Raw genomic sequence first — 24,729 nt, 5'->3', positions numbered from 1 at the left:
GTCAATCCTTTTCACCGGTGTGCTTCTCTTCAAGTGGATCCGTTCGTTTTCAACATCAGCAAGATCAATTATCATTTCTTCTCAATGTTGTTTGTTTCATTCGTCCCAAGCTACCTTTGTTTTTTCCCGCCCACCCACCCCTTTTTCTTCGAGGACTCGGAATTCTTAATCAAGTATCCTTTTATTCATATGAAGTCTCTCCATTCTTTTCTAGCAATGTTCTTATCCGGTGATTCTCAGGAAGATGCTAACGGAGGTTCTAGTTCATCATTCTTCGTTCTCTTTTATCTGATGAATTCAAATCAAGCTTTGGTGTTGATCATATCTTTTTTTCCTCGTCTCAAATACCTTCTCATGCCGGTGCACCTCATATTCATTCACTTCTCGCTATATAATTTTTCCGGAGTGCCCAAGATATCTCGAAGATTCGTGTTTTCCACTCTGCATTCATTCAAGATCTTCGAGGTTGTTATCTCATTCAAGTCATTTAATTCAATCGGTGCAATCTCTCTTTTCAAGTAATCGTTCAACGGTGTTTTCTTTTGAGTGGGCCCTAACCCACAGGTCTTTTCCCAGGATCTTACCTGACTCTTCTTATTTTCCTGGAGGTATCCTCAAATTTCTTGTCAAAGTTTGACGTAAGAATGAATTATCATCAGTCAAATGTATTTCTCCAAGATCTTTCAAATTCTTTTCATCGTTGGCTCAACCTCTCCTCTTTTAATCATCCCGGAGTGTCTCAACAAGTCATGATGGTATTTCTCGTCGGCATTCTCAGTTTGGAAGACCGAAGAAGATTCTTCTCTCAACCTTGCTCCATTCTCTTCAAGATTCGTGATTCTAGCTTGTTGCCATCCTCTCATAATTGTTCGGTTGTGAGAATTCTTTTCACCTATCCGGAGCAATTCAAGAGTCTTCTCAGTTTGTTATCTGGAGTCCATCAATTCAGGTTTATTTATCCTCAGCTATCAGTTATCATTCTGTAATCTTACCGGTGCATCGTCCAAATATTATCTAATCAGCTCATGATATCTTCATTCTCTTGTATCTAAATTCTCTCAACTATCCTCGTTCATTTCATAATTCTTCTCGGTGTTCCTTTATCTCCCCTTTAGTCATTTTAATTCTTACGGTGGCTCGTGCAAGATTTCTCTTCCTTTGTTATTGTATTAATTCATTCGTTGTTCCAATCCTACCGGTGGTTCGTTGAAGACGTTCTCAAGTTTTGATATATCTCTTTTAATCCTTTCTACGGGAATAAGTTGTATGACAATTCCATTGGTTGTCATCAATTTGAATTGGTGAAGGATAAGCATAATGTAATTCTTATTATTGTTTCGTCCATATGTTAATCTTTTCTCCCGGAGTTTGTTCACGATGACTAAATTCTTGTTTTCAAGTGCTCATCTTTCTTTTCCCGGAGATCCATCTAAATCATTACAAGGTTTCACCTTGTATTTTCAACTTATCTTTCATTTCGATTGATCATGCTTTGGTTACCGGAGTTCTTCATGAAGGTTCTACATGATGGTTCATAAAGGATTTAATTCCTTCTCGAAGTTTTCATCGAGATTTTTTTCTAAGGATTTTTAAATCCATCAATCTCTTCTTTGGAGTTATCTTGGGTTATATTTTACCAAAGCCTTTCCTAAGGATTGTTGCTAGTTATGGTGCTTATAAAGGACCCAAGTTCTTCTTTATCCTCCCGGTGAAATACTTTCTCGTCTCCTTGTTCATACCAATCCAATTCTTTCCCGTGAGTGGCAGGTTGTCACCTCATAATTTTGAGATGTGTTCCATAAGACCATATCAAGTTTATTCTTTTCATTGTGGATTGTTCCAACAACTCCGTGTGACCCTTCTCTTTAAGATGCTTTTCAAGCTCATTGGAGGTAGAAGATGTTGTTTTCTTCTCCGTTCTTTTGTTCCGTCGATACAACTTCTATTCTTTCGTTCCGGAGGCATTGTGTTGTTGCTTTCTTCAACCATCTTCTCGCTTCATCAAAGATTATGTTCTTTTCGTGATTGTCCATTTAACCGGAGTGTTGTGCCCTTTTTGCTCAAGTTCCTTTCGCCTTATCAAGTCTGGCATCCCTTCTAAACCGGAGTGCTTCCCGAATTTGTTCTTACTTGTTACTCTCTCTTAACGGAGTGCTTTCAACTTCGTTCATCTCCGTTGTGTTATTCTCCCGGAGTGGCTTAACCTCTTCAAGGTTCGTGGTTTCACTCGTTTGTCAATGAAGCAACTTAGTTTTACCTCTCCCCTTTTCTCTTCCGTTTTTTCCCTCCGGTGCCATTCTAGATCTTGAGACGAGATCCTCTCGTAGTGGTGGAGTGTTGTAATGCCCCGAGACCGATGTGCCAGGTGTCCTCCAGTTATTCGCTATTGTTGTCTTGTCATTGCTTGCATGTCATGCATTTCATATCATGTCATCATGTGCATTTCATTTGCATACATGTTCGTCTCATGCATCCGAGACTTTTCCCCGTTGTCCGTTTTGCATTCCGGCGCTCCGTTCTCCTCCGGTGGTCATTTCTACCTTTCTTTCATGTGTGGGGGTTAAACATTTCTGGATTGGACCGAGACTTGCCAAGCGGCCTTGGTTTACTACCGGTAGACCGCCTGTCAAGTTTCGTACCATTTGGACTTTGTTTGATACTTCAACGGTTAACCGAGGGACCAAAAAGGCCTCGTGTGTGTTGCAGCCCAACACCCCTCCAAAGTGGCCCAAACCCCACCTAAACCTCCTCCATCATCTCGGTTGTTCGATCACGATCGCGTGGCCGAAAACCGCACCTCATTTGGACTCTCCTAGCTCCCTACCTCTATAAATAGACCCCTTCATTTTCGTTTTCAAATCTTTCCCCGAAACCCTAGCTTCTTCCTCCTCCAGCCGACGGACACGTCCACCCTCTCGCCCGGACATGTCCGCCTCGTCCTGCGCCCAACCGCGCGCTGCCACCTGTCTACCGCGCCTCCTCTCTCTCCCCCGCGCCGCCGCGGCCCTGCGGGCCCACGGCCGGCCCGCCCGGTTCGACCGCGCCCCACGCCTGGGCAGTTCCCTCGCCGCTGCCTGAGTGCGCCGCGCCGCCGTCCTTCGACACCGCGCCGGCCGCCGCCCACCGCTGCACCTCGCCGCGCCGGTCGCCGATTGCCACCGCCCGGCGACTCCCTCGGCGCCCTCGCCGGAGTGCCCGCGCCCCCAGCCGCGTCCCCGTCGCCCGGATCCTGCCGGCGCCGCCCTGCCATGGCCTCCTCCGCCCTCGCCGGAGTCCTCCGGCGACCTCGTCAGATCCGGCCGCCGCCCCATCCCAGATCCGGTTGGGTGGGATGAGATCCACCCGGTCCCGAACCAAACAGCCCCGCGCCGCCCGGATCTCTCCGTCCCGGGATCATCTCGTCCACCCGTTGACTTTTCCCGCGGGGTAAAATTCCACTAAGTCCCCGAGTTTGCCATGTTTCATATGCCCATGTTCATCATGTCGTAACTTTGCATCCGTAGCTCCGTTTTGGGCATATAGCATATCACAGTGTTCGTCTCAGAGATTACATCATTTCATCTCATTGCATCATTTTCATTTGAGTTCATCTTGATTCCAGAAATGCTGTTAGAAGAGTGCTACTTGAGATAATTGTCAGATCTGCCGCTCCATTTAGCTATTTGTCATTTTTGCCATGATTATTGTGTGCATGATATGCCCATGAGCTCTACATATGTTTTGTTAAGGGTTTTGCCATCTTTCCAGAGGCACAACCCATGTATTTTTGTAGTGTGTGTGGTGACTAGCACAAGCTTGCAAAGTGAGGTATTCGCTAATGCTGATTTCAGGGACTTAGCATTTCCACAAAGTCCTTGGTCTGTTTATCTCTTTATGCCATATGTTCATGTAGTTTCCTAGTGATCCGTGCCTCTTTTGAGGATGATCAGTAAGGATGTTTTGTTAATCTTGTAGTGCTCTATCCATCCATGTCTTTGTTTGCAATTATGGAGCACCCTAGCTTGAGTCAATCGATCTCTACTTTTGCTATTTCGTGAATCTGGGCAGATTGTCTACTTGTTAGCGATTTTGCCGACGATGTTGTAGTTGATCCGTGCTTGCCATGGTATTGTTCTTGCCATGTCTAGCTTGTATTTTGTGTATTATTGATGGGTGTATGCTTAGATTGTCATGTCTTGCTCTGTAGTGAGTGCATCGAGCTCGTAAACATGCCTACTTGATATCTGATTTGCATGCTTCAGTTTTTCACGAAGTCTGAGAACTGATTATGTTTTGCCATGTTCACATGCTTACAAATGTATTTTCTGATCCCTTTTGGCTCAAGGTCACTAAGGGACTTTTGTTAAGCTCTTTGAGTAGCTCCATGCCATGCCTTTCCTTGCCATGTTAAGTTCCTGTAGCATATAGTTTTCATGCTCCAAAGAGTGCTACCTGATCTGAAATTCCAGACTTGTGTTAATTTCACTAAGTCTGAGATCTGTTTACCAATTGCACTTTTGCCATGCTTGTTTGAGCCTGTTGGATGAATTGGCCGTAGCTCAGTGCTAGTCTTTTGTTAAGCTTCATGAGTGGATCCCTGACATGTATTTTGATGCCATCTTTGAGTGCTGTAGCATGTTCATCTTGTTGCATTTAGATGGCTACTTGCTGTAAATAGCAGAATGTGGCCATATTTGAATCGCTTGCCATTTCCAAACCGTAACTCCGATTCCGATGATCTTTATATCGTTTTCAAGCGATTTCATCTCACCTTTCCAGTGGCACACTTGGATTTCCAAGTTGAGGCCAGGTTCATGCATTTCTTGTCAAATCATGCATATGCATCGCATACCGCATCCCGCATACCATATCATGTTCATGTGTTGGTTGTTTACTATGTTGTGTGCTTCTTTCCGGTGTTTGCTTCTTCGGGTTGATTCCGGTAACGTCATGTTGTGAGGACCCGTTCGTCTACGTTCCGTTTGTCTTCTTCATGAACTCGTTCTTCTTCCTTGTGGGATCTCAGGCAAGATGACCATACCCTCGAAATCACTTCTATCTTCGCTTGCTAGATGCTCGCTCTTTTGCTATGCCTATGCTGCGATACCTGCCACTTGCTTATCATGCCACCCATATTGTTGAACCAAGCCTCTAACCCACCTTGTCCTAGCAAACCGTTGATTGGCTATGTTACCGCTTTGCTCAGCCCCTCTTATAGCGTTGTTAGTTGTAGGTGAAGATTGAAGTTTGTTCCTTGTTGGAACATGGAGATGATGTTCCTTGTTGGAACATGTTTACTTGTTGGGATATCACAATATATCTTATTTAATTAATGCATCTATATACTTGGTAAAGGGTGGAAGGCTCGGCCTTTTGCCTGGTGTTTTGTTCCACTCTTGCCGCCCTAGTTTCCGTCATATCGGTGTTATGTTCCCGGATTTTGCGTTCCTTACGCGGTTGGGTTATAATGGGAACCCCTTGACAGTTCGCCTTGAATAAAACTCCTCCAGCAAGGCCAAACATTGGTTTTACCATTTGCCACCTAGCCTTTTCTTTCCCTTGGGTTCTGCAGACTCAAGGGTCATCTTTATTTAAACCCCCGGGCCAGTGCTCCTCTGAGTGTTGGTCCAACCCAGAGCACCGTGCAGGGCCATCCCTTGGCAACTTGGGTTACGTCGGCTCCTGTACGCTTAGCTTATCCGGTGTGCCCTGAGAACGAGATATGTGCAGCTCCTATCGGGATTTGTCGGCACAGCGGGTGGTCTTGCTGGACTTGTTTTACCATTGTCGAGGACGTCTTGTAGAACCGGGATACCGAGTCTGATCAGAATGTCTCGGGAGGAGGTCTATTCCTTCGTTGACCGTGAGACCTTTTCATGGGCTAAGTTGGGACACCCCTGCAGGGATTTGAACTTTCGAAAGTCGTGCCCGCGGTTATGGGCAGATGGGAATTTGTTAACATCTGGTTGTAGAAAACCTGAAGTTGACCTTAATTAAAATACATCAACCGCGTGTGTTACCATGATGGTATCTTTCCGGCGGAGTCCGGGAAGTGAACACGGTGTTGGAGTTATGCTTGACGTAGGTTGTTTTAGGATCACTTCTTGATCATAGTTTCACGATCGTGCTTTGCCTCCTCTTCTCGCTCTCTTTTGCGAACAGGTTAGCCACCAGATATGCTAGTCGCTTGCTGCAGCTCCACCCCATACCTTTTACCTTACCCATAAGCTTAAATAGTCTTGATCGCGAGGGTGCGAGATTGCTGAGTCCCGGTGGCTCACAGATACTTCCAAAACCAGCTTGCAGGTGCCGATGAGTCCGTACAGATGATGCAACCCAGCTCAGGAGGAGCTCGATGAGGATCTTGTCCTTTGTGTTGTTTCGTTCTAGTTGATCAGTAGCGGAGCCCAGTTGGGGTCGATCGGGGACCTTTGCCGCACTTGGGGTTCTTCTTTTATTTTGGTTCCGTAGTCGGACCTTGATTGTATTTGGATGATGTAATGCTTTATTCATGTATTGTGTGAAGTGGCGATTGTAAGCCAACTAGGTATCTCTTTCCCTTATTTTTACATGGGTTGTGTGAAGATTACCTCACTTGCGACATTGCTTTCAATGCGGTTATGCCTCTAAGTCGTGCTTCGACACGTGGGAGATATAGCCGCATCGAGGGCGTTACAAGGAGGCCCACTTCTGTCGGCGAGGCGGCGCCGCCGTCCGAGGAGGCGGCCGGCGGCGGTGGAGGCCTGGACCCTGGAGGATGGAGGGAGGGAGAGAGATGGAATCGGGGTCTGCCGTCTGGGCTATCGGCCTATCGCGGTGTCGCCTTGAGTTAGCGTGAATGCGTGATTGGACTTTCTCCGGGGCGAGGAACCGGTTGGACCTACAGCTTACACCCGTGTTAGACTAAACTTGTTAAGACCATAACCAACTATACCTGACTTAGTTTTTCTAAGTACCCAAAACCAAACCAAACTAAGAAAAGCTTAGCCCGAAAAAAACTGAACCGAATCAAAACCGGAAGAAAAACCAAACCATTTTACCCGGTTATTTAAAAACTCTTCTCAGATTTACCTCCACCCACTCTTCATTCGTGGAGAGAACCATCAGATTATGCCTACACTTCCAACATACATTTTCTGAGAGAGAGCCACCTACACTTGTGTTTAGGTCAAGATATTCCATTCCAACCACATAAATCTTGATCTCTAGCCTTCCTCAAGTTGCTTTCCACTCAAATCATCTTTCTACCAAATCAAATCCTATGAGAGAGAGTTCAATGTTGAGGAGACTATCATTCGAAGCACAAGAGCAAGGAGTTCATCATCAACACACAATCTATTACCTTTTGGAGAGTGGTGTCTCCTAGATTGGTTAGGAGTCACTTGGGAGCCTCTGTCAAGATTGTGGAGTTGAACCAAGGAGTTTGTATGGGAAAGGAGATCACCTACTTCATGAAGATCTACCCTAGTGAGGCAAGTCCTTCATGGGCGACAGCCATGGTGGGATAGACAAGGTTGCTTCTTCGTGGACCTTTCGTGGACTCGTGCAACCGTTACTCTTTGTGGGTTGAAGTCTCCATCAACGTGGATGTACGATAGCACCACCTATCGGAACCACGCCAAAAATCTCTGTGTCTCCAATTGCGTTTGCATACTCCAATCCCATCCCTTTATATTCTTGCAAGCTGCATGATTTACTTTCCGCTGCTCATATACTCTTGTCATGCTTGCTTGATATGTATTGTGAATGTTTAAACCTGTGCCAAAACTGCACTTCAACTTAAAGAAATTAAAAACTGCAACTTTTCTTGCTAAGAGTCTATTCACCCCCCTCTAGACACCTCTTCTCGATCCTTCCAAACATTTCTCAGGTTCACGGTGTGTTCCACGTGCCACAGCTCCGGCGCTGCTTCAAGGACCCAATCCGAGCAGTGGATCATGAAGTGCTCAAATTGCAACAGGACCTCTCCTATAAAGAGCATCCGGTCCGCATTCTTGACCAAGCTGAATGCCGCACATGTTAGAAAGCGAACAAATTCCTCAAGGTCCAGTGGTCGCATCACTCTGAAGATGACGCCACTTGGGCACGCGAGGACCGCGTGCGTGATGAATACCCCGCACTGTTTCCCTCTACCTCCTAAAATCTCGGGACGAGATTTCTTGTAGTGGAGGAGTTTTGTAACGCCCAGATAATTAAGCTACAGTAAAACTGTGTTAATGATGCCACGTCACCTCGGTTACTATTGTTAATCTCTCGTTAGATCAAAACCGATTCGAAAATCAATTCAAAGTATGGCAAACAACAAAAGTTTTCAAACATTGAAACAAAAATGTTCGGCGGGTGCCAAATACTGCACTGGTAATTATTGTGGAGAAAACTTTTTTTTAGAAAGTGCCTAAATATTTTAAAGTGAAATAAAACAGTAAAGGAAAATTATATAAAAGAAAACAAAACAAACAAAAGATAAAAAAACAAAGGAAAACCCCCCTGGCCCAGCCGGCCGGCCCGTCTACCCCATGGCCTACTTGCCCCCACCCCAACCGTAACCCTAGACCGAACCCACCACTCTCCCCCACTCGCTCTCTCCCTCTCCCCCACCACTCTCGATCCCATCAGGATCGGGGTGGGGAACGAACCACGCCACGGCCGCCCGGACCCCGTCGAAGCTGCCTCGTCGGAACGGATCTCCCCGCCGGACTGCCTCCCCGTCGCATGTCGTCCCCGACCTCCTCCCCGTGCCCCACTGCCCATTCCATACGGCCCCAGTGAGCCCCGTCTCTCTTCCTCTCCGCTCGCGCCACGCGCCTAACCCCCTGTAGTCCCCGCTGACCACCGCGCCGCCCTGCCGCAGCTTGGCGCTCGCCGCGGCCCCTCCCTCGTGCCGCGCCGGGGCCTCACCCCCCTCACTCCGACTTCGCCTCCCTTCGCCCTTCCTCTGACCCCGCAACGCCACCACGCCCAGCGCATGATCCGCGCGCGCCCCGCCCCCGCCGACACGCGCCCGCTCTGGCAGCGGTTAGCACGCCGCGCCGCGCCCGCTCGGCCGCTCCTCTCGCTGCGCCCCCACGCCGCCTGTTGCTCCCTCCGCTGGCTACTGCTTCTCCTACTGCGCTACTACTGTTGCTTGTGCTACTGCCGCCGTTGCTCCTCCCTTCCCCTGCTCCCCGCCGCTGCACTCGTCACGCCGTCCCACCTCTGCCGCTTTGCCCAGTGCGACGCTGCTCCGTTGCGCCGCACCGTCCGCCGCCCGCGTCCCCGCCACCGGCCGCGCCCGCGCCGGCCGGCTGCGTCAGCCGCGCCTGCTCGGCTCCCGCTGCCGGTGCTCACTCCCGCATCAGGCTAGGCGCCAATGCCCCTGCGTCTGCATGCCCGTAACATGCCCGACCCGCTAGGCCCCCCAAGGGGTCTATGACAAGGGGGCCCCACCCCATAACGTTTTTTAAGAATAAAAAAATAAAAAATAAATGAATAAAATAATTGAAGAATTAATTAACTTAATTAATCCTAATTAGATTAGCCTAATTAATTAATTAACCTGACTAATATGTAATTTAAACTAATTAAATTGGTTAATTAGTTAACAGTGTATGACAGTGGGGCCCACACGTTAGTTTAACCGGTCAACACCCTGTTGAGTGCTGACGTCATGATGACGTCAGCAAACACTATTCTGGATAACATTGATTTAAAATAACTAAATAAATTCTAAAAATGATTAAATCTTTTAAAATTAATATAAAATAAACCGTAGCTCAGAAGGAAAAACTTTGTATATAAAAGTTGCTCAGAACGACGAGACAAATCCGGATACGCAGCCCGTTCGTCCGCCACACATCCCTAGCATAGCGAACACGCAAATTTCCCCCTCCGGTTCATCTCTCCGAAAACGTGAAACACCGGGAATACTTTCCCGGTTGTTTTCCCCTTCGCCGGTATCACCTCCTACTGCGTTAGGGCACACCTAGCACCGTTATTTGTCATGTCATGCATCGATATGCATCTATTTGCATTGTATTCATTGTTTCTTCCCCCTCTTCTCTTCGGTAGACGACGAGACTGACGCCACTGCTGGTGCCCCGACCGACTACGTTGTTGACGACCCCTACTTGCCAGAGAACCAGGCAAGCCCCCCCCCCTTGATCACCAGCTATCGCCTATTCTTCTCTCTACTGCTTGCATTAGAGTAGTGTAGCATGTTACTGCTTTCCGTTAATCCTATCCTGATGCATAGCCTGTCATTGTTGCTATAGTTATTGATACCTTACCTGCAATCCTAAATGCTTAGTATAGGATGCTAGTTTATCATCAGTGGCCCTACATTCTTGTCCGTCTGCCAATGCTATACTATCGGGTCATGATCACTCGGGAGGTGATCACGGGTATATACTTATATACATATTATATGATACTTGTGGTGACTAAAGTCGGGTCGGCTCGTAGAGTACCAGCGAGTGATTCATGGATTGGGTCCGAAAGGACGTTTGTCCCGACGGCCCTCTGAGTGAACCTTTGTGGTGGAGCGACAGGGCAGGTTGAGACCACCTAGAAGAGAGGTGGGCCTGACCCTGGTCGGAATCCGTGGTTAATTCAATTAACACGCTTAACGAGATCTGGGTATTTCATCTGACTCTGGCCAGTGGCCTATACACACTAACCAACTACACGGGAACAGTTATGGGCACTCGACGTCATGGTATCAACCGAAGGCTTCGGGACGTCAGGGACTAAGCTGCGTGCGCCGGATTGGGCCGTACGCCTGCTATTGTATTAAGGGGGCTAGGTCTGCTTCCGGCCGCCCACGCAACGTGCAGGTGTGTAATGGGCGATGGGCCCAGACCCCTATGCCACAAGATTTAGACCGGCGTGCTGACCTCTCTGTTGTGCCTAGGTAGGGTTGCGACGTGTTGATCTTCCGAGGCCGGGCATGACCCAGGAAAGTGTGTCCGGCCAAAGGGGATCGAGCGTGTTGGGAAATGTGGTGCACCCCTGCAGGGAAGTTTATCTATTCGAATAGATGTGTCCCTCGGTAAAAGGACGACCCAGAGTTGTACCTTGACCTTATGACTAGTATAATCAGATACTTAATAAAATACACCCTTCCAAGTGCCAGATACAACCCGGTGATCGCTCTCTCACGGGGCGACGAGGGGAGTATCGTCGGGTAGGATTATGCTATGCGATGTTACTTGGTGAACTTACCATCTAGTCTCTTCTACATGCTGTAAGATGGAGGCGGCCAGAAGCGTAGTCTTTGACAGGACTAGCTATCCCCCTCTTATTCCGGCATTCTGCAGTTCAGTCCACATATACTACCCCCTTTAATTGATACCAATGCATATGTAGTGTAGTTCCTTGCTTGCGAGTACTTTGGATGAGTACTCACGGCTGCTTTGCTCCCCCTTTTTCCCCCTTTCTATATCCGATTGTTGCGACCAGACGTTGGAGTCCAATAGTCAGACGCCACCGTCAACGACGACTCCTACTACTCTGGAGGTGCCTACTACTACGTGCAGGCCGCTGACGACGACTAGGAGTAGCTTATGAGGAGACCGACACAAGAAGCGCTCTCCCCGTGGACATCAGTGAAAGGATGGAGAGCATCCCAACGGCTCTCGTATGGCCAGGCGATTCGGGAGGCGAACCCGGTGGCGACGTCGGCAGGGGGATCTCCTTGGCGGCGGAGGACGGCTGGACGTCGGCTCGGCCTGCCGAGGGTCGCGCGCAGTGGTGTGCTCCGTCTGGTGGGTGGTCCCCCATCCCGCCATCCTCCGGTAGCAGGTTTTGGGTGCTGGCGAGGGTCAACTCCGACGACGATGATGAGGAGGCCAACCAGGTAAGTAGCCAGGTAAGTGGTGGTGGTTCGCCGAGGCCGCGTGCGGCGTGCTCGGTGGGTGACTATGTCGCCCATGCGGAGGATCTTGGGGGCTCCCTCCTGGCTGGTCGCCGGCATGCTTTTGCTCCTGGTGGGCATGGCGGGCGCCGCCTCGCGTCACAGATCTGGCAACCTCCAAGGGGTGTGGATGCGGGCCAAGAGGGCCGCTCACGCGTCCTGCTGGAGGTGGGGGCCGTGATTTGGTGCCGGCTGTGCTGCCTTCGGACTCGGTGAGCTCGCTGGCGTCGACATGGGTCGGCGGTGGCAGCGGGGTTGCCCCTGCCAAGGAGCCGCGGGTCCAGGCTAGGGTTCCGCTATCGACGTCGATCGGGCCTGATCCTCTACTGGGCCTGGAGGAGTGGCCCAGTCTACCAGGGCATGGGCCGGGGGGCCAGCGGGTGACCCGCCCATTTCTTTGCCAGTGGGGGCGCAGGGGCGCTCCCCAGTGCTTGGGCCTGGCCTGCCTGGCCCGTTGGCCTTGTGCACGCCTGTGATTAGGCCCGGGCCCAGTGCGGTGGTGGATGAGCGGCCGCCCCCTCCCCTTTATAAGTGGATGTGGTTGCGAAAGGGTGCCCTAGGTCTTTCGCTAGGTTTCCCGCATCCCACTTGCAAGTGCGGCGATTCGGGCATCGCGCTCGTCGCCTGCTCCGCTCCGCCCCTCCTCCCCCTTTCACCTGCTCGTTCACGACCGCGGTGCGGACGGGATCCCGCCGCGTGGAGAAGCCCCCCATGTCGCCTCCGATCCCGACGGCTGAGCGCTAGCGGGAGCATGATCTGCGGGCGAAGGTGCTATCCAAGGTGCCGGCGCCCCCCGCGGAGGAGGGGGGCTGGGGGCCGCCGCCTCCTTGGTGGCTCGCGGAGCAAGAAAGGAAGAAGTAGGAGGAGCGCGAGCGCAAGAAGAAGAAGAAGAAGGAGTACCGGCGTCGGGGTTTGGAGCAGAAGAAGGAGCTCAAGAGGAAGGAATCCCAGTTTCCTTCGAGCGGCAAACGGATCAGGGATCCTTTAGCCAAGAAGCAGAAGAAGAAGAAGAAGAAGAAGAAGAAGAAGAAGAAGAAGAAGAAGGGGGGCTCGGTGTTGCTGGCTCTAGTGGTCGGGCCTTCGGCTTCGAAGGGTTCGACCGATGCCCCAATTCCAGTGGAGGAGTCCGATGGGCTGGAGTGCTTCAAATGTGGCTGGACGGACCATTATCAGAACATGTGCCACTTCAAACCCCTCTGCGTCGTCTGCCATGTGGAGGGGCATGCATCGGTGCACTGCCCCACGCGGGGGCGACCTCTGATGCTCCAGATCATGGGCAACGCCATCCCCGGCGAGGGTTTCTTCTGCTTGCCTTTCATGGGGACGGAGGGCGAGGAGGTTCGTGCCCCGCTGGTGATGGACGCTGCAGTCATCTCGGCGGCGCCCGGAAAGCTGTCAGTCCCCATCTTGGAGGCGGAGCTCCCCCACCTCTTCGAGGGGGAGTGGGACTGGCAGGTGACGGCCATTGGCGACAACATGTTCTCGGTCGTCTTCCCCAACAAGGCCATGCTACGGATGGCGACTCGCAGTGGCAAGCTGTATCTCTCCCTCAACGACATCATGGCGGAAATCAAGGAATCTCTCCCGGAGGAGCCCAAGGCCGAGATCATGTCGGATGTGTGGGTCAAGCTGTAGGGTGTGCCGCCCAAGCACCGCCGTGTGGATCGCCTCATGGCCGAGACCGTCATGATTGGGCGCCCTATGAAGGTGGACAAGGCGTCGCTGGTGGGGCTCGGTCCGGTGCGGATGCGGTTCGCGTGTCGCTCCCCGGCTAAGCTTCGGGGGTATGTCCAATTGTGGTTCAACAGTGAGGGCTACACCATAAAGTTGGAGGCCGAGGCGGACGATATGCAGGGTGCTGCGCCCCCTGCCCCTCCCCCTGCTAGCTTGGACAAGGGACCGGATGGTAAGGATAAAGATCATGACATGAGCATCGGAGATGACTCAATCAATACATCGACTTGGGACAAGATGGGTATCAAGGACAAGGTTTCTGAGGCTGCGGCTCCGGCTGCGGGGGCTGCGAAGGACCGGGAGGAGCGTCAAGTGGTAGTGGGCAGCAACGAAACGGGCTTCAACCAGTATGGCTCCAACATGTCGCTCGGCCTCAACATCGACAAGGGTGTATCGGCTTCCTGTGACTCGGAGGGACGCTCGATGCTCGTCTTCCCGGTGGTTGCGGAGGTGGGTGGGGTGCGCGCTTTCGCGATGGGCTCACCCATGCATGTGATTGGCCTCGGTGGCGGCGGGACGCGGCTCCACAAGAAGACGGCGGGCCGCAAGACTCCCCCGGTGGCGCCGGCGAGCCCTCCTTCGGTCCGTGCGGGCACGCCTGCCTCGCACCGGCTGGTGGTGATGGTGCTGGCCTCTCCTGGGGGTCCGGCTGGCGGTACCCCGTCGACCGTCCCCCCTCCTTCCTCTGATTCGCTTCGGGCGGAGGTGTCCAAGACGGTGCCAATATCCACGGCCAAGCGCTCCAAGGAGGTGGTGGCGACTCCGACGTCGCAGGAGAGGGCAAGCTCACGCTCTAAAGGCGCCAAGGGCAACCTTCCAGCACTGCAACACGCCCAACACCAGGTGGCCCATAAGAACATGGAAATCGCAGGTAACCCCCTGCCCCGTTTTACGATTTTCGATGACTATTCTGATGAACGTTTAGGGGGTATTTTAGAGGATAGTGGTGTTGTTATATCCGATGTGGGTGAAGCTCGCGAACTCCTATCTCTCATTCGCTCGAAGGAAATCGCGCAGGCCGCGCTCGCCCGGGCAGCGGCGGCCCGCGTTGCGCCAGTAGCAAATGAGGCAGGGGCCTCTCTATTGTGTGTTGCATGGCCCGATCAGGAGGACACAGCAGCAGGGGCTGCACTGTACCCCTCAACCCGCTGTCCTGTCAAGACATGGCGTGTGGCCAAAGCGGTTACCGCTCGAGGTATCCGCCTCCGCAACCGCATTATTTAATGCGTTTCATCTTCTGGAACATCCGAGGCTTCGGCCACGCTGGGAGGCGGACCCAGTTGAAAGAATTCATACATGAAGAGGGGATCGACGTAGTTGGCTTGCAGGAAACCATTAAGGCTGATTTTTCTCATCGGGACCTGCTAGTTGTCGACCCGCTCGAACGTTTTGCGTGGCAATGGGTGCCGGCGGTGGGACACTCGGGGGGCCTGCTGCTTGGCATCAACCAAGTTTGCTACGAGGTGGTGTCGTGGGATGCCGGCAGATTTCAACTTAATCCGCTCGGGAGCGGATAAGAACAACGGGATCATTAACTGGACAAGGGTGTCCTTGTTTAATAATGCGATAACATCTATGGCCCATAGGGAAGTGGCTCGCGTGGGCGCACGCTACACCTGGACCAACAAGCAGCTTACGCCGGTGCGGTTTGTGCTTGACCGGGTATTTATGTCCACAGAGTGGGAAATGTTATTTCCCATGTGCTCCCTACACGCTGAAACGAGGATCGGGTCGGATCACATCCCCTTAATCCTTTCCTCAGGGGAGGAAAGGTTAAAACGTAGCCCTCGTTTTTTCTTTGAAACCGCGTGGTTCGAGTCTCCAGACTTTGAGAAAATCTCTCTCTCCAAATGGGAGACATGCGTCGCCCGGATCGGGCACACGCGCGGGCCAATGGAATTTTGGATTGCTGCAGGGGTGGGAATGCGTGCGACTCTCAAAGGTTGGGGGGCCAACCAGGGCCGCGAGGACAAGTTGCTCCGATCACGTTTGACCACGGACTTGGCTTGTATGGATGCGGTTGCGGATGCGCAGGGTTTCTCGGAGCAAGACTGGGCTCAGCGCTATGCATTAGAAGCTCAAGTCGAGTCCCTCCTTAGAGCAGAGGAGGAGTACTGGCGTAGACGCGGTGGAATCAAGTGGACGCTCAAGGGTGACGCGAACACTAAGTATTTTCATGCCTACGCTAATGGCCGACGCCGTAAGTGCGCCATCCTGAGACTGCAATCGAGCAAGGGCTCCTTTTGCGCCAATAGGACATCGTCCGTCACATTTACGATTTCTACATCCAACTGATGGGCTCCAGGGAGGAGCCCCGCTCCCGGTTGCGGCCGTATGTTTGGGATCCGGCGTTGCGTGTCACAGACGAGAAAAATGAGGGCCTGGAGCTGGCCTTCCTCCCCCAGGAGATTGATGCGGCGACTCTTGGGATGAAAACTGACACCGCCCCTGGTCCGGATGGGTGGCCGGTGGTGATGTTTAAAAGGTTTTGGCAAGTGCTCAAAGGGCCAATTTTCGACGTATGTAATGGGTTCATGCATGGCAATGTAGATATCTCTCGCCTGAACTTTGGGGTTCTCTCTCTGATCCCCAAAGTACAAGGTGCGGACTGTATTAGACTATTTCGTCCCATTGCGCTTATTAACGTCCCGTTTAAAATTTGTTCTAAGGCTTGTACTATGCGCTTGTCTCCGATAGCTCATCATATTATTAGTAGGAACTAGTCGGCTTTTATACGTGGTCGCAACATTTTGGAGGGGTCGTTGGCCCTCTAAGAGATCGTTCACTCGCTCAAACGCACTCGACAGCCTGCCATTCTTTTGAAATTAGATTTTGAGAAGGTGTACGACCGAGTGAACTGGGAGTTTCTCCGACAAGTCCTCCTGGACCGAGGATTTTCGTCGGTGTGGGTTCATCGCATGATGCAATTGGTCTCGGAGAGACAAACGGGGATTGCGGTGAATGGAGAAGTAGGGAACTTCTTCCGCAACAAGCGTGGGCTGCGTCAAGGGGACCCAGCCTCGCCGTTGCTCTTTAACTTTGTGGCAGACGCCCTGGGCCCTATGCTAGACAAAGCTCGTATTGCTGGCCACATCAGGGGAGTGGTCGGCAATCTGATCCTAGGAGGCGTGTCACACCTACAGTATGCAGATGACACACTCCTCCTTTTCGAGCTGGACTTACACAGTATCGCAATGGTTAAGACCATTCTACTGTGCTTTGAGCTTATGTCTGGGCTAAAAATAAACTTCCATAAATGTGAAGTGGTGTCCATAGGGATGGACGCGGCCGAAAGTCTGCGGGTAGCCAATTTTCTTAATTGCAAACTTGGGAAATTTCCGTTCACCTACCTCGGCCTCCCGATCACAGAGAAGAAATGCTCGATTGCCGATTGGGAACCTCTCAACACTAAGGTGGCGGGCCGGGTTTGTCCGTGGAGAGGTCGATTTATGTCTTCAGGGGCTAGACTTATTTTAACTAATTCCAGCCTCTCGTCCCTACCTATGTTTGCCATGGGGCTGTTCTTGCTGGCTGATGGGGTCCACACCAAAATGGACACTCCGCGGGCCCGTTTCTTTTGGGAAGGAGCGGGACCAAAACGTAAATACCATATGGTTAAATGGCACGCCGTTTGTAGACCTAAAGCCCAGGGGGGCCTCGGGATCATCAACTCTAAGTTGATGAACATTACACTCATGTGTAAATGGATATGGAAGTAGTCTCAGGGAGAGACTGGCCTCCTACGTGCCAAATACTTCCCAGATGGGAATTTCTTTGAGGCAGCACCCCATGGGTCTCCTTTCTGGAATTCCATCCAATCCCTAAAACTGTTCTTTGCCAGGGGCACGAGGTTCTCGGTTAATAATGGTCGTTCCACGCGTTTCTGGCACGATGTTTGGATTGGCCAACAACCTCTTTGGTCGGAGTTTGGCCAACTTTACTCCATCGCTTTCAAGCCCAACCAACTGGTCGCTTCGGCACTAAGTTCCTCACCACCTCATATCTACTTTAGAAGGGAGCTCTCAGGGCCGGAGATGGAGGATTGGGATCGCCTTCGGGCTAATATAGCGGATGTGCACTTATCGAACACCGCAGATTCGGTCTCCTGGAGACTTTCGGGATCTGGCAAGTTCACTATCAATTCCCTTTATAGAGAGCTGTCCCGCGGCCATGTCCCTATGGCTGCCACGGGGCTTTGGAAGGCTCGAATTCCTCTAAAGATCAAAGTTTTCCTCTGGCAACTTTGCCAAGATCGCCTCCCTACTTGTATCAATATAGCCAAGCACAATGGCCCGGCCTCCGGACCTTGTGCTTTTTGTGGTGTCCCGGAAGATGCTGACCACGCGTTCTTCCGATGCTCTTTGGCGCGCTTTGCTTGGAGTGCGGTCCGTGAGGCCGCGGGTATGGATTGGGATCCGTGCTCCCGCTGCGAGCTCGTCTCATCCTTGTCCTTGGTCCAGGGCTCTTCGCGCCGGGTCATGTGGACATGTGCGGCGGCCATGTTATGGGCTTCATGGCATATTCGTAACAAGTTTACTATTGAGGGAATGTTCCCCTCTCACCCCGCTGACGTTATCTTCAAATGCATCTTGTTCTTGCAGCAGTGGGCCCCGCTGGGAAGACAATAGGAATCTGATCTCCATCGTCATGCTCTTGCACGCCTTCGCACCGTCTACTCGGTGTCTCGAGCCCCGTCGCCCTCTGCCGCTGCCTCATAGGGATGGGCAGCCCCTTTTGGATGTGTTTCCTCCGAGCCTGTGTGCTCGTATGCTGGCTGGATACGCCATGTAATGCACTTTATCACTTCGCCATTTCCTTTTGTGGTGTGTCTGGGATCCCGGAAGACTAGTTTGGTTGTGGTTGTTGGTTGTTTGGCTGTGCACGCTGCCTATGTTGAGGGCTTTATTAATGTAAAGTCGGACATCCCTGACGTCTATGTTCTAAAAAAAGTAGCTTATGAGGATCCCAGGCAGGAGGCATGCGCCTCTTTCGATATGTATCCCAGTTTTGCTAGCCTTCCTAAGGCAAACTTGTTTAACTTATGTCTATACTCAGATATTGTTGCTTCCGCTGACTCATCTATGATCGAGCTCTTGTATTCGAGCCCTCGAGGCCCCTGGCTTGTAATATGATGCTTGTATGACTTATTTTATTTTTAGAGTTGTGTTGTGATATCTTCCCGTGAGTCCCTGATCTTGATCATACACGTTTGCGTGTATGATTAGTGTACGATTGAATCGGGGGCGTCACAACTACGATGAGACCTTCTCACCTGTAGCGAAGCTAAAGTCCATCCGAATCATGTTAGCAATTGCCGCATTCTACGATTATGAAATATGGCAAATGGGACATCAAAATGGCATTCCTTAATGGTTTCCTTAAGGAAGAATTGTATATGATGCAGCCGGAAGGTTTTGTCGATCCTAAGAATGCTGACAAGGTATGCAAGCTCCAGCGCTCCATCTACGGGATGGTGCAAGCATCTCAGAGTTGGAACATTCGCTTTGATGAAATGATCAAAGCGTTTGGGTTTCAGACTTATGGAGAAGCCTGTGTTTACAAGAAAGTGAGTGGGAGCTCTGTAGCATTTCTCATATTATATGTGGAGGACATACTATTGATAGGAAATGATATAGAACTTTTGGAAAGCATAAAGGCCTACTTGAATAAGTGTTTTTCAATGAAGGACCTTGGAGAAGCTGCTTACATATTAGGCATCAAGATCTATAGAGATAGAACTAGATGCCTCATTGGTCTTTCGCAAAGCACGTACCTTGACAAGATATTGAAGAAGTTCAATATGGATCAATCCAAGAAGGGGTTCTTCCCTGTATTGCAAGGTGTGAGATTGAGCACGGCTCAATGCCCGACCTCGGCAGAAGATAGAGAAAATATGAGTGTCATCCCCTATGCCTCAGCCATAGGCTCTATTATGTATGCCATGTTGTGAACCAGACTTGATGTGAACCTTGCCGTAAGTTTGGTAGGGAGGTACCAGAGTGATCCTAGTATGGAACACTGGACAGCGGTCAAGAATATCCTGAAGTACCTGAAAAGGACAAAGGATATGTTTCTCGTTTATGGAGGTGACGAAGAGCTCGTCGTAAATGGTTACATCGATGCTAGCTTCGACATAGATCTGGATGACTCCAAGTCACATACAGGATACATGTATATTTTGAATGGTGGGGCAGTCAGCTGGTGCAGTTGCAAGCAAAGCGTCGTGGCGGGATCTACATGTGAAGCGGAGTACATAGCTGCCTCGGAGGCAGCACAGGAATCAGTCTAGATGAAGGAGTTCATCACCGACCTAGGAGTCATTCCCAATGCGTCGGGCCCGATGACTCTCTTCTATGACAACACTGGAGCTCTTGCCCTTGCCAAGGAGCCCATGTTTCACAAGAAGACCAGGCATATCAAGAGTCGCTTCAACTCCATTCGTGAATATATTCAAGATGGAGACATAGATATTTGTATAGTGCATAAGGATCTGAATGTCGCAGATCCATTGACTAAACCTCCTCCACGAGCAAAACATGATCAACACCAGAACTCTATGGGTGTTCGATTCATCAAAATGTAACTAGATTATTGACTATAGTGCAAGTGGGAGACTGTTGGAAATATGCCCTAGAGGCAATAATAAAGTGGTTATTATTATATTTCCATGTTCATGATAATTGTCTATTGTTCATGCTATAATTGTATTAACTGGAAACCGTAATACACGTGTGAATACATAGATCACAACATGTCCCTAGTGAGCCTATAGTTGACTAGCTCGTTGATCAATAGATGGTTGTAGTATCCTGACCATGGACATTGGATGTTGTTGATAACGGGATCACATCATTAGGAGAATGATGTGATGGACAAGACCCAATCCTAAGCATAGCACAAGATCGTGTAGTTCGTATGCTAAAGCTTTTCTAATGTCAAGTATCATTTCCTTAGACCATGAGATTGTGCAACTCCCGGATACCGTAGGAATGCTTTGGGTGTGCCAAACGTCACAACGTAACTGGGTGGCTATAAAGGTACACTACAGGTATCTCCGAAAGTGTCTGTTGGGTTGGCACGAATCGAGACTGGGATTTGTCACTCCGTATGACGGAGAGGTATCTCTGGGCCCACTCGGTAATGCATCATCATAACGAGCTCAATGTGACTAAGGACTTGGTCATGAGATTATGCGTTATGGAATGAGTAAACAGACTTTCGGGTAACGAGATTGAACGAGGTATGGGGATACCGTTGATCGAATCTCGGGCAAGTAACATACCGATGGACAAAGTGAATTGTATACGGGATTGATTGAATCCCCGACACCGTGGTTCATCCGATAAGATCATCATGGAACATGTGGGAGCCAACATGGGTATCCATATCCCACTGTTGATTATTGGCCAGAGAGATGTCTCGGTCATGTCTACATGGTTCCTGAACCCGTAGGGTCTACACACTTAAGGTTCAGTGATGCTAGAGTTGTTATGGGAAATTGTATGTGGTTACCCAAGGTTGTTCGGAATCCCGGATGAGATCTCGGACGTCATGAGGAGTTCTGGACTGGTCCGGAGGTGAAGATTTATATATGGGAAGTCCAGTTTCAGTTGCCAGAATAGTTTCGGGGGTTATCGGTATTATACCGGGACCACCAAAAGGTGTCCCGGGGTCCACCGGGTGGGGCTACCTGCCCCGGGGGACTTAATGGGCTGAATATGGGAGGGAACCAACCCCTGGTGGGCTGGTGCGCCCCCCCCCCCAAGGGCCCAAGGTGCCTAGGGTTGGAAACCCTAGGGATGGGGCGCCTCCCACCTTGCTTGGGGGGCAAGTCTCCCCCTTGGCCGCTGCCCCCTTCCCTGGCGCAGCCCCTCCCTCCTCCAACACCTCCCCCTCCTCCGTAGTGCTTAGCGAAGCTCTGCCAAAGAACCACGCGCTCCACCACCACGCCATCATGCTAGCGGAGTTCTCCCTCAACTTCTCCTCTCCCCTTGTTAGATCAAGAAGGAGGAGACGTCCCCGAGCTATACGTGTGTTGAACGCGGAGGCGCCGTCTGTTCGGCGCTTGATCGGATCTTCCGCGATTTGAATCGCCGCGAGTATGACTCCATAAACCGCGTTCTTGTAACGCTTCCGCTTAGCGATCTTCAAGGGTATGAAGATGCACTCCCTCTCTCTCGTTGCTAGCATCTCCTAGATTGATCTTGGCGACACGTAGGAAAATTTTGAATTATTACTACGTTCCCCAACACAAGCGACACTGACGCCAGTAAGGAGCGTCGACGGTGATGGGCGCGCACGAGCGGAGCCCTGCCTTTTCCCTGGAAGTGTTGACCGGGAGGAAGAAGAAAGAGTTGGGGGTTGAGATGCAGATCGGACGGACCCGATACACTGCATTGGGCGGCTGGGGCGTGTCGGCGCCTAGCAGTCGCCAATAAAATAGTGCTCCGAAAAGAAGTTGGAGAACAATGTTCAATAAAGAGTTGCCAATAGAAACAAGTAAATTTCCCCTCCCTGACAACAAAAAGAATAATTAAATTGCCCTAAAAGAAGTTTAAAAAACAAAACAGTCAAAGCACCACAATTATTTAAGTATTGTGAGTATATTGAAGTAAAAACAAACAAAATAGTGCCTATAAGCCATAACAAGTAGCCTACACAATATTTGCTTGAACAAGTACAGTACATTAGCCTCATCCATGCGTTGGATAAGATTATTGCAAAGATCCTTGCTACTCAGCTAAGCCCTGACATGCACTCTTTGGTCTCGCATGCTCAGAGTGCATTCATAATGACAAGATGCATCCATGACAACTTCATGTATGTGTGGAAGGTGTTTGACTCACTGAAGTGGGAATACATTCACTACAAAAAAAGACACATCTGTGACATTTTGGGCCTAACGAAAAAAATTATGGCATACATATGACACTTCTATGACGATAATTGTGACAAAACCCGGCATCATCATAGATGTGGTGGGCTCCTACTTCTATGACAAAAAATCATGACAGAAAATGGGCTTTTCGTCCTGGGCGGGCCGGAGACGCATCTGCATGACATTCTTTGGGCCGTCCATGACGGAAAAAAACCGTGGTAGAAGCGAGGGGGAGAAAAATTTCGGGGAGTTCCTGGTTACTGTGGGAGGTCGGGGGCCGAGCGATGCGCGTTTCTCTCGTACACGTACGCGCGTGTGTGCGAGGCATTGGCTCTAACTGAACCCGAGCGAGGCGTTGGGCTCTAACTAAACCCGAGCGATTGCACTGTAGGCTACGCGTTACTGAACCCGAGCGATCGATCGATGGCTGTTAACTGAACCCGATCAAGCGATTCCTTCGCTACTGCTCCTAACTGAAGCCGATTGATGCTGCCTCTGGGATGAACAGTGATCGTTGCGGGGGGTTTGGATGAACAGTGAGCGGTGGCATTGCCTCTGGATGAACAGGACCCCGTGGTGTGGTGGAGGGATGGATGAACAGTAGACGATGGAGGGGTTCCCGTGGAGGGGTGGTTGAACAGGACCCCGTGGTGTGGAGGGCTGGATGAACAATAGACAGTGGAGGGGTGCCCGTGGAGGGGTGGTTGAACAGTCGCCGGTGGAGTAGCGCGCGGTGGAGGCTGGATGAACAGGAGCCCGTGGAGGCTGGAGGAGGTCGACGGTAGCCCGTGGAGGCTGGAGGAGGTGGACGGTGGAGATGACAGTATCCCGTGGAGTCCCGTTTTGCGGTACGCCACACCCCTCCCGGTGAACAGGACCCCCATTTCGACCGTAGCACTCCAACACAAGTCCGTTTCGTCCGTTTTGCGATAAGCCACACCCCTCCCGATCAACAAGACCCCCGTTTCGACCACAGGAGGTCCGTTTCCTCTGTTTTGCGGTACGCCAGACCCCTCCCGATCAACAGGACCCCGTTCTGAATGTAGGAGGTCAGTTTCCTCCGTTGTGCGGTACGCCAAGCCTCGTTTCCATCGCCTGTTCCGTCCAAGCCCTCCCGATGAACACGACCACGCATTCTGTTCCGACCCAGCCGGTTGGCTCCCACGTGTTCCGTTGCCTCCCGATGAACACGACGCATTCTGTTGCCTCCCCATGAACACGATGCATTCTGTTGCCTCCCCATGAACACGACGTTGTTTCTCCGCTCTGACCCAGCCATGTACACGAGCCCTGGCCGTACGTATGCGCGAGTAGGCGTTCGAGATCCCGCCGTATGTACACATACGTGGCCGTATTTTCTTTCTTGCACCCTGGCCGCTGTACGTACGTGTACATGCTACGTGCGCGCCTCTACTACGACACGTACGCGCCTCTACTATGACACATGCGCGCCTCTACATCCACCAGTATATATGTACGTACACGTTCACGACCAGAGTGACAACGCTACGTACGCTTCGACCAGGTGGGTCTCAACTGTCAGGAACTTCCTTGCCTGCGAAGATGTAGCTGGTGGGTCCCAGCAGTCAGGAGGGTGAATCGTTTTTTTTTGCCCGGACGCACTTCCTTGCGTGCGAAGATGTAGCTGGTGGGTCCCAGCAGTCAGGGGGGAATGTTTTTTTCGCAAAATACAGTGGCCCATCCGGTGGGTCCCAGCTGTCAGGTGGAGGAATCATTATTTTCCGCGTAATAAGGAGGCACTTCCTTGCTACGGCCGTGGACCCAGCTGTCAGCCTCTCCACGTACAGTCCACGTCTGATGGAAGTCGTTCCTTGACCACGTTGACCACGCCGCGCCGACAGCACCAGGGCGGTGGACGATGGCGAGGCCTAGGAAGGGGAGAACGGGGAGCCAGGGAAGACGCGGCAGTGGAAGCCCGCGCGAAGAGGAGTACGAGGGTTCACTGGTTCGGCTGCGGTGTGAGGCTGCCGTCGCCGCAAGGCCTGGCCAGCGGTGGGAATAGTAGGGGGCGGTGAGGCCTCCGCGGCAGCACAGCCGGCCACGGGAGGCAGGAGCATGCGGCACGACCGGTGCTACTTTGGGCGGCTGGAGCAAGAAGACCAGAGGTTGAAGAAGCACTACGGCCGTTGGATGGACATCGTACGGTCACTGGAGCTAGAATCATTCATATTGACTAAAGTTGACAAAGGCCCCCGTCCCAGTCAACTTAGTAGGCCCACAAGTCAGC

This window comes from Triticum urartu, chromosome 5A (assembly GCF_056163025.1).
Source record: "Triticum urartu cultivar PI428250 chromosome 5A, HENAU_Tu73, whole genome shotgun sequence".
Taxonomy (NCBI): Eukaryota; Viridiplantae; Streptophyta; class Magnoliopsida; order Poales; family Poaceae; genus Triticum; species Triticum urartu.
This window is presented reverse-complemented; position numbering follows the sequence as displayed.